Raw genomic sequence first — 10799 nt, 5'->3', positions numbered from 1 at the left:
ATGGTATTAGCACTGCCTCAAAGTACTACCTCCCAAATTTACTAAGGACTGTGTTGCTTTTAATATATGCGCACAGATCCTTTGACAGACCTCCCTGCAGGAGATGAAGCTCAAGCCCCCTCACCTTAAGTGACACTGAACTTAGAGATTTGCTTCTGAGGAACAGAGCATGGAAAGGGAAAAACAGTAACTTTACTGTTACTACCCACATGATCAAGGTTAAATCACCAGCAATCAGCACGAGCCCTCTGATTTATATGATGAGAAAGGCACATCACGTCTGTGGTGTTCTCCCCAAAATCCATAATCTTAGTTGATTCAGGTGAAAACACCAGCCAGACTAAAATTGAGGGCCATTTTAGAAAATACCTGACGACTAGTCTTCAAAAGTATCAAGATCACAAAAGACAAGCAAAGACAGAGGAACTGCCACAGACTGGAAGAGACTAAAGAGATGCGATTACTAAATGCACTAGGATATCTTGGATAGGATCTTGGAATAGAAAGGGGGCTTTGATGAAAAAAAAAAAAAGGAAAATCTGGAGGGAAATAAGTGTTTGGTTTTTAGTAGCGTATCGTTGCTAATTTCTTGGTCTTGATGAATATATCATGTGATGTAAGCTGGTAATATTAGAGGAAGCTGGGTAAAGGATATATGGAGACATTCATACTACCCTTGCTACTCTTATAAATCTAAGTTTATTTCAAAATTAAATGTTTTTTAAAGTACACCTTTTCCTTTTTTATGTATCTATATCTTCACTTTTCTAAAATGAACATGTTTTCCTTGAAAAATCAGAAACTAACAGAAAGATGTTCATTTTTAAAGACAACTTTCTTGGCAAAGGCTTCTCTCAGGAGAGTAAATTGCTCCTCATGCTGCATGCAGGAGATGAGAGTTCGATCCCTGAATCAGGAAGACACCCTGGAGAAGGAAATGGCAACCCACTCCAGTATTCTTGCCTGGGGAATCCCATGGACAGAGGAGCTTGGCAGGCTACCGTCCATGGGGTCAGACATGACTGAGCAACTAAACAATAACTGCATTCCTTCAGGATTCTGTCTGCTCAAAGACTCTGCTGCAGCATTCAGTTCATTCTTCTTTATTTTACAGTTATGTGTCTCTCCTCTCTTCAGCTTTATGGAGGCAAAGGCCTTTTTAATCCTACATAGCACCAAGAATCCAATGAGTGTAAGCTGAGCTACTGGTAGTAAGGAAGACTGTCAGTCCAGGGACAGGCCCTGAGCCAATCTCCCTTTGAGACTGGCCTGCCAGCTGTGGTTTCTCTAGATCTCTGCACCTGGGGCCTCAGCAGGCAACATTAAAGCAGAGCTCTGGAACCAGTCGGTCTCAGGATAATTCATCTCTACCACCCCTGGCCACAGCCTTGTCTAATTCAATGAAACTATGAGCCATGCTGTGAAGGGCCACCCAAGATAGGTCATGGTGGAGAGTTCTGACAAAACATAGTCCACTAGAGAAGGGAATGGCAAACCACTTCAGTATTCTTGCCTTGAGAATCCCACTAATAGCATGAAAAGGCAAAAAGATAGGACACTAAAGATGAACTCCCCAGGTTGGTAGGTACCCAATATGCTACAGATCATCAGTGGAGAAATAACTCCAGAAAGAATGAAGAGATGGAGCCAAAGCAAAAACAACACCCAGTTGTGGATGTGACTGGTGATGGAATTAAAGTCTGATTCTATAAAGAGCGATATTGCATAGGAACCTAGAATGTTAGGTCCATGAATCAAGGCAAATTGGAAGTGGTCAAACAGGAGATGGCAAGAGTGAACATTGACGTTTTAGGAATCAGTGAACTAAAATGGACTAGAATGGGTGAATTTAACTCAGATGACCATATTATCTACTACTGTGGGCAAGAATCCCTTAGAAGAAATGGAGTAGCCCTCATAGTCAACAAAAGAGTTCGAAAAGCAGTACTTGGATGCAATGTCAAACACAACAGAATGATCTCTGTTCATTTCCAAAGCAAAGCATTCAGTATCACAGTAATCCAAGTCTATGCCCCGACCAGAAATGCTGAATAAGCTGAAGTTAAATGGTTCTATGAAGACCTACAAGACCTTCTAGAACTAAAACCCAAAAAATGTCCCTCATTGTAGGGGACAGGAATGCAAAATAGGAAGTCAAGAGATACCTGGAGTAACAGGCAAATTTGGCCTTGCAGTACAAAACGAGTAGGTCAAAGGCTAACAAGAGTTTTGCCAAGAGAACACACTAGTCATAGCAAACACCCTCTTCCAACAACACAAGAGAAGACTCTATACATGGGCATCACCAGATGGTCAATAGCAAAATCAGATTGATTATATCCTTTGCAGTCAAAGATGGAGAAGCTCTATACAGTCAGCAAACATAAGACCAGGAGCTGACTGTGGCTCAGATAATGAACTCCTTATTGCCAAATTCACACTTAAATTGAAGAAAGTAGGGAAAACCACTAGACCATTCAGGTATGACCTAAATCAAATCCCTGGCAATTATACAGTAGAAGTGACAAATAGATTCAAGGGATTAGATCTGATAGACAGAGTGCCTGAAGAGCTATGGATGGAGCTTCATGACATTGTACAGGAGGCAGTGATCAAGACCATCCCCAAGAAAAGAAAGGCAAAATGGTTGTCTAAGGAGGCCTTACAAACAGCTATGAAAAGAAGAAAAGCAAAAGCAAAGGAGAAAAGGAAAGATATACCCATTTGAATGCAGAGTTCCAAAGAATAGCAAGGAGAGATAAGAAAGCCTACCTCAGTGATCAGTGCAAAAAAATAGAGGAAAACAATACAATGGGAAAGATTAGAGATCTCTTCAAGAAAATGAGAGATACCAAGGGAACATTTCATGCAAAGATGGGCACAATAAAGGACAGAAATGGTATGGACCTAACAGAAGCAGATGATATTAAGAAGAGGTGGTGAGAATACACAGAAGAACTATACAAAAAAGATCTTCATGACCCAGATAACCATGATCATGTGATCACTGGACTAGAGCCAGACATCCTGGAATGCAAAGTCAAGTGGGCCTTAGGAAGCATCACTGTGAACAAAGCTAGTGGAGGTGATAGCATTCCAGTTGAGCTATTTCAGATCCTAAAAGATGATGCTGTGAAAGTGCTGAACTCAATATGCCAGCAAATTTGGAAAACTCAGCATTGGTCACAGGACTGGAGAAGGTCAGTTTTCATTCCAACCCCAAAGAAAGTCAATGCCAAAGAATGTTCAAACTAGTGCACACTTGCACTCATCTCACACACTAGCAAAATAATGCTCAAAATTCTCCAAGCCAGGCTTCAATAGTATGTGAACCGTGAACTTCTAGATGTTCAAGCTGGATTTAGAAAAGGCAGAGGAACCAGAGATCACATTGCCAACATTCATTGGATCATCAAAAAAGCAAGAGAGTTCCAAAAAAACATCTACTTCTGCTTTATTGACTATGCCAAAGCCTTTGACTGTGTGGATCACAATCAAACTGTGGAAAATTCTTCAGAGATGGGAATACCAGACCACACGACCTGCCTCCTGAGAAATCTGTATGCAGGTCAAGAAGAACAATTAGAACTGGGCTTAAAACTCAACATTCAGAAAACTAAGATCATGGCATCAGTAAGATCATGGCTAGTCCCATCACTTCATGGTGAATAGATGGGAAACAACATTTTTTTTTTTGGTCTCCAAAATACTGCAGATGGTGACTGCCGCCATGAAATTAAAAGATGCTTGCTCCTTGGAAGAAAAGCTATGACCAATCTAGACAGCATATTAAAAAGCAGAGACATTGCTTTACCAACAAAGGTCTGTCTAGTCAAAGTTATGGTTTTTCCACTAGTCACTGGATGTGAGAGTTTGACTATAAAGAAAGCTGAGAGCTGAAGAACTGATGCTTTTGAACTGTGGTGTTGGAGAAGACTCTTGAGAGTCCCTTGGACTGCAAAGAGAGCCAACCAGTCCATCCTAAAGGAAATCAGTCCTGAATATTCATTGGGAGGACTGATGCTGAAGCTGAAACTCCAATACTTTGGCCACCTGATGCAAAGAACTGACTCACTGGAAAAGACCTGATGCTGGGAAAGATTGAAGGCAGAAGAAGGGGAGGACAGAGGATGAGACGGTTAGATGGCATCACTGACTCGATAGACATGAGTTTGAGCAAGTTCTGGGAGTTGGCGATGGACAGGGATATTCATGCCCCTTGGCATGCTGCACTCCATGGAGTTGCAAAGAGTTGGACACAACTGAGTGACTATAATGAACTGAATGTTAAAGAGTGAGGAATTGGCTCTTCTGCTCACCTGGTTCCTCCTGTACTTCTTTCTGAGCAGAGGAAAGATAATCCTTACCAGAATTATGAGGTTTTGCTTCCATTCCCAAAATGTGGCTTTAATTGCTCTGGTTCTTGTAACTCTTTTCCTCAGGGATACTGGAATACATTTTCCAGGGCCTGGAGGACATTTTTATGAAGCCACATGGTACCTGATGGCCATGACCCAAGGGCAGAGACTGCTCTGGACAGTGAGATAGAGATGAAAGACTGGGCAAGTCAAGGACCTGGAGGACAGAGCTGGATAGGATCATGCTGGCAGCAAAAGAGAGAAGTTCAAGGTAGGCTGGACCAGAAATATTCTAGACAGGGGCCAGGGGATTTTAGAGGTTACAAACTTCTCAAGTGGCACAGTGGTACAGAATTGCCTGCCAATGCAAGAGACACAAGAGAGGCAGGTTCATCGCTGGGTTGGGATTGGAAACCCCTGGAGCAGTACATGGCAACCCACTCCGGTATTCTTACTTGGAAAATTTCATGGAGAGTGGAGCCTGATGAGCTACTGAGGTTGCAAAAGAGCTGGACGTAACTGAACGCATGCTCACACACACACTCACACACATACACACACACATTCACAGCTTATAGTAGGGATCAGTTAGCCTTGCTCAGAAGGATATAGGCCAAAGTCAGAGCAAGACAAACAAAAAATTAAATTAGTACATTCTGAGATACCAAGAGCAAAAGCAGTTTTCCAGAAGCTAATAGAAACCCAAAAGGTTTAGGAAAAAGAATGTGGATGCTGAAAAACTCTGAAGAGTTCTGTCGTTATTGGAGAATCTCTGCTTCCTTTCATTTCCTAGCATTCCTCCTGCAGTACTTTTCCCCTGGACCCCAGCTCAGATATATCATAACCAGGGTGAATATTCCACAGCACAGTACTTCCCACCTAGCAACTCTGCTGGACCCAGATAATGCCCTGAAAGTTGCAAGTGACCTTATATTTGTAAGTAATTCCTGTTCCTGTGTCCAGAGCCTGCCTTTCGGTCTAGGGTCCTCCCCAAGATCTTCTGAGGATCTGTCTCTCAGGACACCCCTCTGATTCTCATGCTCCACTCTTAACTGGCCAGAGTACTTAAGGTAGAGGTCCCCTTTAAGTCATCCCTTTAGGACTCTCACTATCTAATTCATAAAAGGGACTCTCTAGTATCTATTACTCAGTAAGAATCATGGCATTGGTGGTTGACACAATGGAAGCTACTCAAAGGAATTTTTACAAATCTGTTGGACAATAGCCATTTCCATTCCAGTGACATTGCAGTATTTCTAAACAACAATTTTTGGGGCAAGAATTCAGAACTGTACTCTATAGATTCAAAGTGGGTTTGACTTGTATATGGGAGTGATTCTTTTAAAATTCCCTTCAGACATTTCATTTAAACTTAAAAATCAAGGGACATCTTTTCCTACAGTAGTCTTTTGATTTTATGGCTCTGTGTAGATGCTAAGAAAGGAAGGAAAAATGTCTTATGACCAAAGAATGTCTAGTCCAGGGCCAGGGGTAGAGGACTGTCTATTTCTTGGCCTTTTATGGTCCTGAGCCTCAGAAGTACAGAGAGATCTGTAGGCCTATTGGGGCTTGATATAATGATTAATGGGATATAATTTTGGCTTAGAATTTGGAAGTTCCAAATTTATTTAAAGTGTATATAATAGTAATAAAAATAATAAGAAGAACAGCAATGACTTTCTTCTGTTTCAGTTCAGTTCAGTCATTCAGTCATGTCCGACTCTTTGCGACCCCATGAATCGCAGCACGCCAGGCCTCCCTATCCATCACCATCTCCCAGAGTTCACTCAGACTCACGTCCATCAAGTCAGTGACACCATCCAGTCATCTCATCCTTTGTTGTCCCCTTCTCCTCCTGCCCCCAATCCCTCCCAGCATCAGAGTCTTTTCCAATGAGTCAACTCTTTGCATGAGGTGGCCAAAGTACTGAAGTTTCAGCTTTAGCATCATTCCCTCCAAGGAAATCCCAGGGCTGATCTCCTTTAGAATGGACTGGTTGGATCTCCTTGCAGTCCAAGGGACTCTCAAAAGTCTTCTCCAACACCACAGTTCAAAAGCATCACTTCTTCAGCGCTCAGCTTTCTTCACAGTCCAACTCTCACATCCATACAGGACCACTGGAAAAACCACAGCCTTGACTAGACGGACCTTTGTTGGCAAAGTAATGCCTCTGCTTTTCAATATGCTATCTAGGTTGGTCATAACTTTTCTTCCAAGGAGTATGCATCTTTTAATTTCATGGCTGCAGTCACCATCTGCAGTGATTTCTTCTGTTTATTGGGTGCTAATTATGTGTTAGGCTGTATGTGAAGAAGTGTTTCACATTAAATAAGTGCTAACTTATTAAATCTTCAGCCAATTTATTATTGATAAAAGGTAGTTGAAAGGACACACTCAGTGCCCTGACCTTGGTTTCTAAACATCCTTCTTCAGTAAAACCAATAACTTTCTAGGATACGAAAATTTTAAGGTGAGCATGAACATCATGTAGCATGAGAAAGTAAGGAAGTGCTCACAAAACAAAAGCAAAAGGATGGGGCATGTCAAAAGGACATAGGAGTCAAGCTGAAAAAGCTTCTCTTTTTTTCAGTTGAGCCACACTTGCAGAATCTTTGTTCTCTAACCCAGTCCCAGCAGTAAAAGCGCCAAGTCCAACTACTGGACCACTAGGGAATTCCCTGAAAGAGCTGCTAATAGCCAAATTTGGAACACTTTGAGCAATAAAATAAATAAATAATATAATATTGTATAACTCCAAAGTATAAAACAAATATACAATAGTGCATGTTAATATAAATAAGTGAATGAATAAATAAATGAACAGGGGAAAAGAGGCAAGTTTCCTTACTCAAGAATTCCCAAATAATGTATAGTAGTACTGCTGTCTCTAGGAGTAAGAATTTAACCCATCCCTCCATTCCTACCCACCTCCCCCACCCCCACCTCCGCTCCTGACCACTGCCAAATTAGAGTGGGCTAGATTTGGTGGCTCACTTCCAAGGAACAGAGTACAGAAAAAGAAAAATACGCAGTAACTTTACAGGGAAACATCTGGCAAACACCACCATAGGCAAGTGATGAAGTAAACTTCAACAGTGATATTACGCCAAAATCATGTACCACTGATTCTCGTGTGATGATAAGAGTGCTTCATCTCCATGGAAGTCTTTCCAAAAACCCATGTATGTTATATGCTTCATCACTCAGTTTTATCCACTCTTTGTGACCCCATGGACTGTAGCCTGCCAGGCTCCTCTGTCCACGGGGATTTTCATGACAGAAACATCAGACAACCTAGACTGAGGGACATTTTATAGAACAGCTGGCCTATCTTTCTCAAGACTATTATATTAATAGTTATGCACCAAGATCAGCTTTATAGTTTTTACATATGAACCTTGGTAATATGAGATGTTAACAAAGAAGAAAACTGTGTGTGGTTGTTAGGGAACTCTCTGTATTCTCTCTGCAGCTTTTCTGTAAATCTAAAATTATTTGAAAACAAAAAAAGTTTACTGAGATAGATAAATGAATGAATAAACTGGTGAATAAATAGTTGAAAGCTTAAAAAAATGCAGGCTTTTTTTTTTTTCCAAATCAGAGTATTATAGAAAATAAAAAATTCCTCTCCTCTCTAAGTAGAAATTCCAAGCCCACCCCACCGCAATCCCAGAGGTAAATATAGTTTAACAATTTGGTATAAATTTTTCCAGATGTTTTCTCTGATCTTTATGTATATACTTTAAAAATATACAACTGGAATCTTGCTTTTCATTCTGTCCTATGACTTACTTTTTCTCTACTAAATACAAAATCATGGAATTAGCTTCAAGACAGAATGTAATGATTTTCCAGGTGACTTTTAAATATTCCTGAGAGAGTATTGCTTCCAGAGAGGCATTAGCTATCACGTCTACATCCTACCCACTTTTTAAGCCTTCTAGATGTACGTCTTATAGATGTCTTAGGCCTTTCTAAATTTTAGTCATAGTACCCAAGATTATTACCTGATCTGCTCTAAAAATAGTCTTTGATAATCATGGACTTTTAAGAAACAAAGACTAAGAAAATAAAGTTATTAACAATTAATAAAATAGAAATAGGAAAGATGTTGCTAGTTGACCACATTTATGTCATAATTGTAGATGGATGTTAACTGAGGTTGTTAGTGATAGAGATTGAATGTATTTCTGTATATATGCAGGTATATTTGTATATATAATTTTAAAGCATTACTTTACTACCACCTTAGGATAAGAATAATAATCTCTAATTATCTGAGCTCAGAGCCAGAGGAATTATTGATTTGAGTAAGATTTTCTTTACTTTCACCCCTTTTTGTAACACAGCCACAGCTGGAACTTGAACATGGTTCTGTCTTAGCATCTTGCTGTGCTGCCTCCAACCCCGACTGGGTAGCCCTGCTGTAGACACTGTAGAGAGTTACACAGCCATAGGCAATGGTTCCTGTGCAAACTTGAGGAACTATGTGTGTGTGTGTATGTGTGTGTGTGTGGTGTAGAGAAGTCTTCAGCATGCTCCTCAGACCTTTTTTTCCTGTCATATTTCTCTTCCATTTCCAGCCCACACTGTAACAGTCCTTCACTGGTCACCCTCACTGTGCCATTCCCAACCTCCCATTTCTCCACCAATGGCTGCTGTATCCTGCAGAGAAAAGAGAAGCTTAATGATAGGAATCCCTCACATGTCCTGCCCCCTTAATACAAATCTGTAAGCTGGTATATCTTCTTCACCTACTTTCTCTTCCTGCTTTTACAGAAGTGAAGTCGCTAAGTCGTGGCCAACTCTTTATGACCCCATGTACTGTAGCCTACCAGGCTCCTCCATCCATGGAATTTTCCAGGAAAGAGTACTGAAGTGGGTTACCATTTCTTTCTCCTTCTCCAGAGGATCTTCCCACCCAGGGATCGAACCTGGGTCTCCTGCATTGCAGGCAGACGCTTTACCATCTGAGCTACCAGGGAAGCCCTGCTTTTATAGAAAGAGGCAAAATATTGTTAAAAGCATGGATTTTGGAGTCAGGAAGAAATCTACCCATTCTCTGCTCTGCCACTGTAGCTTTGTGACCTTGAACATTTTACTTAAAATTTTTTAACACTCAATTTCCCATTCTTTTGAAATGGGCATAATTACAGTGTTCATTTGGTAGTATTAGAAGATAATGCAGGAGAAGTCTGTTTAGCACAGTAAGTGCCTGGTGTGATAAATGGCCACAGAACCTTCTTTTCAGAAAAAAATCCATCACCCAGATCTTAAATTTCTCTTGTTTTTCTGAACCCTTCCTCTGTCTATAAATATGGTCAAATAGCTTCCAGGTTAAAGTAAACAAAATCCAAAAGACCCCTCCCTTGATCCTGCCTTTATTTCTTACTGTTGTCCCACTTCTCTTTGCTCACTGCCATGGTTTTAACAGAGGATACCCTGTTTCACTTTACAGTGCATTTATTTTTGCTCACATGAGATAGTTGGCTCTGTTGCTTATGGTAGAATAACCCTAACTGATACCGATTCTTGAAAGCATCTTTGATGCCTCATGTTAATGCCTCTCAGCTCCTTTAGTTACTTTAGTTACTGTCAACAAATACTTGTTAGGAACAGTAGCTAAAAGCTCCTACAATACTAGGATCTGGAAATACATAAATGAATAGAATATGACTCTTTTCCTCAAGATCTTCACAATTTAGTGGAAAAGAGAAATATACCAACACACAATTATGAATCATATATTATGAACTAGTAAAATAATAGAAACTTTCCTGGGGACATAGGATAGGTTCAAGGACTAAAGGAGGACATATGTTGACATATTTAGTGTTCCTGGAGCTTCCCTGGTGACTCAGATGGTAAAGAGTCTGCCTGAAATGCTGGAGACCCAAGTTCGATCCCCCAGTGATTGGGAAGATCCCCTGGAGAAGGAAATGGCAACCCACTCCAGTATTCTTGTGCCTGGGAAATCACATGGACAGAGGAGCAAGCTACAGTCCATGGGGTCACAAAAGAGTCAGACATGACTTAGTGACTAAACAAAAACAACAAAAATAAAATAAAAAGAACACGATGTGATTCACGTAAGGAGTAAGTTTGTTTCAGGGAAGGAAAGCAAATTAATGAGTCTTTCCCATTATAAATTTAGGACAAAATTTTAGCCTCACTTTGTAACATAATTGGACCTCTCTAGTGGAGAAATTAGGTCAAGGAACAGTTGTAGTGCAGGGGAAGTGAAATTATAGGCATTTTGAAAGCTGGTATGAGTTTCTGATATAAAAGCTCAGCCAACCACATCTGTTTTAAGGTACTCTTTTAGCTGGATATATTATTATTTTGTGTGAAATTGTTTCTTTTCACCATATCTATAAATGTTTATCTAAATCGAGGTTAGATTTACTGCAGGTAAAACCTCTTAGAGCAATTGCCAAAGAG

The 10799-nt window shown here is 40.4% G+C and overlaps 1 non-coding gene across 1 annotated transcript; it reads right to left on the bottom strand.

Moving 5' to 3' along the window:
• Window positions 1–9271: 9271 nt before the first annotated feature.
• TRNAC-GCA (transfer RNA cysteine (anticodon GCA)) lies at window positions 9272–9343 on the bottom strand. Its single transcript has one exon. It is a non-coding gene; the product is annotated as a tRNA-Cys (tRNA).
• Between the last annotated feature and the right edge of the window lie 1456 nt (window positions 9344–10799).

The sequence above is a fragment of the Ovis canadensis genome, chromosome 18 (assembly GCF_042477335.2).
Source record: "Ovis canadensis isolate MfBH-ARS-UI-01 breed Bighorn chromosome 18, ARS-UI_OviCan_v2, whole genome shotgun sequence".
Lineage (NCBI taxonomy): Eukaryota > Metazoa > Chordata > Mammalia > Artiodactyla > Bovidae > Ovis > Ovis canadensis.
The sequence above is the reverse complement of the archived record's forward strand: the minus strand, read 5'-3'. Positions and strand labels throughout refer to the sequence as shown.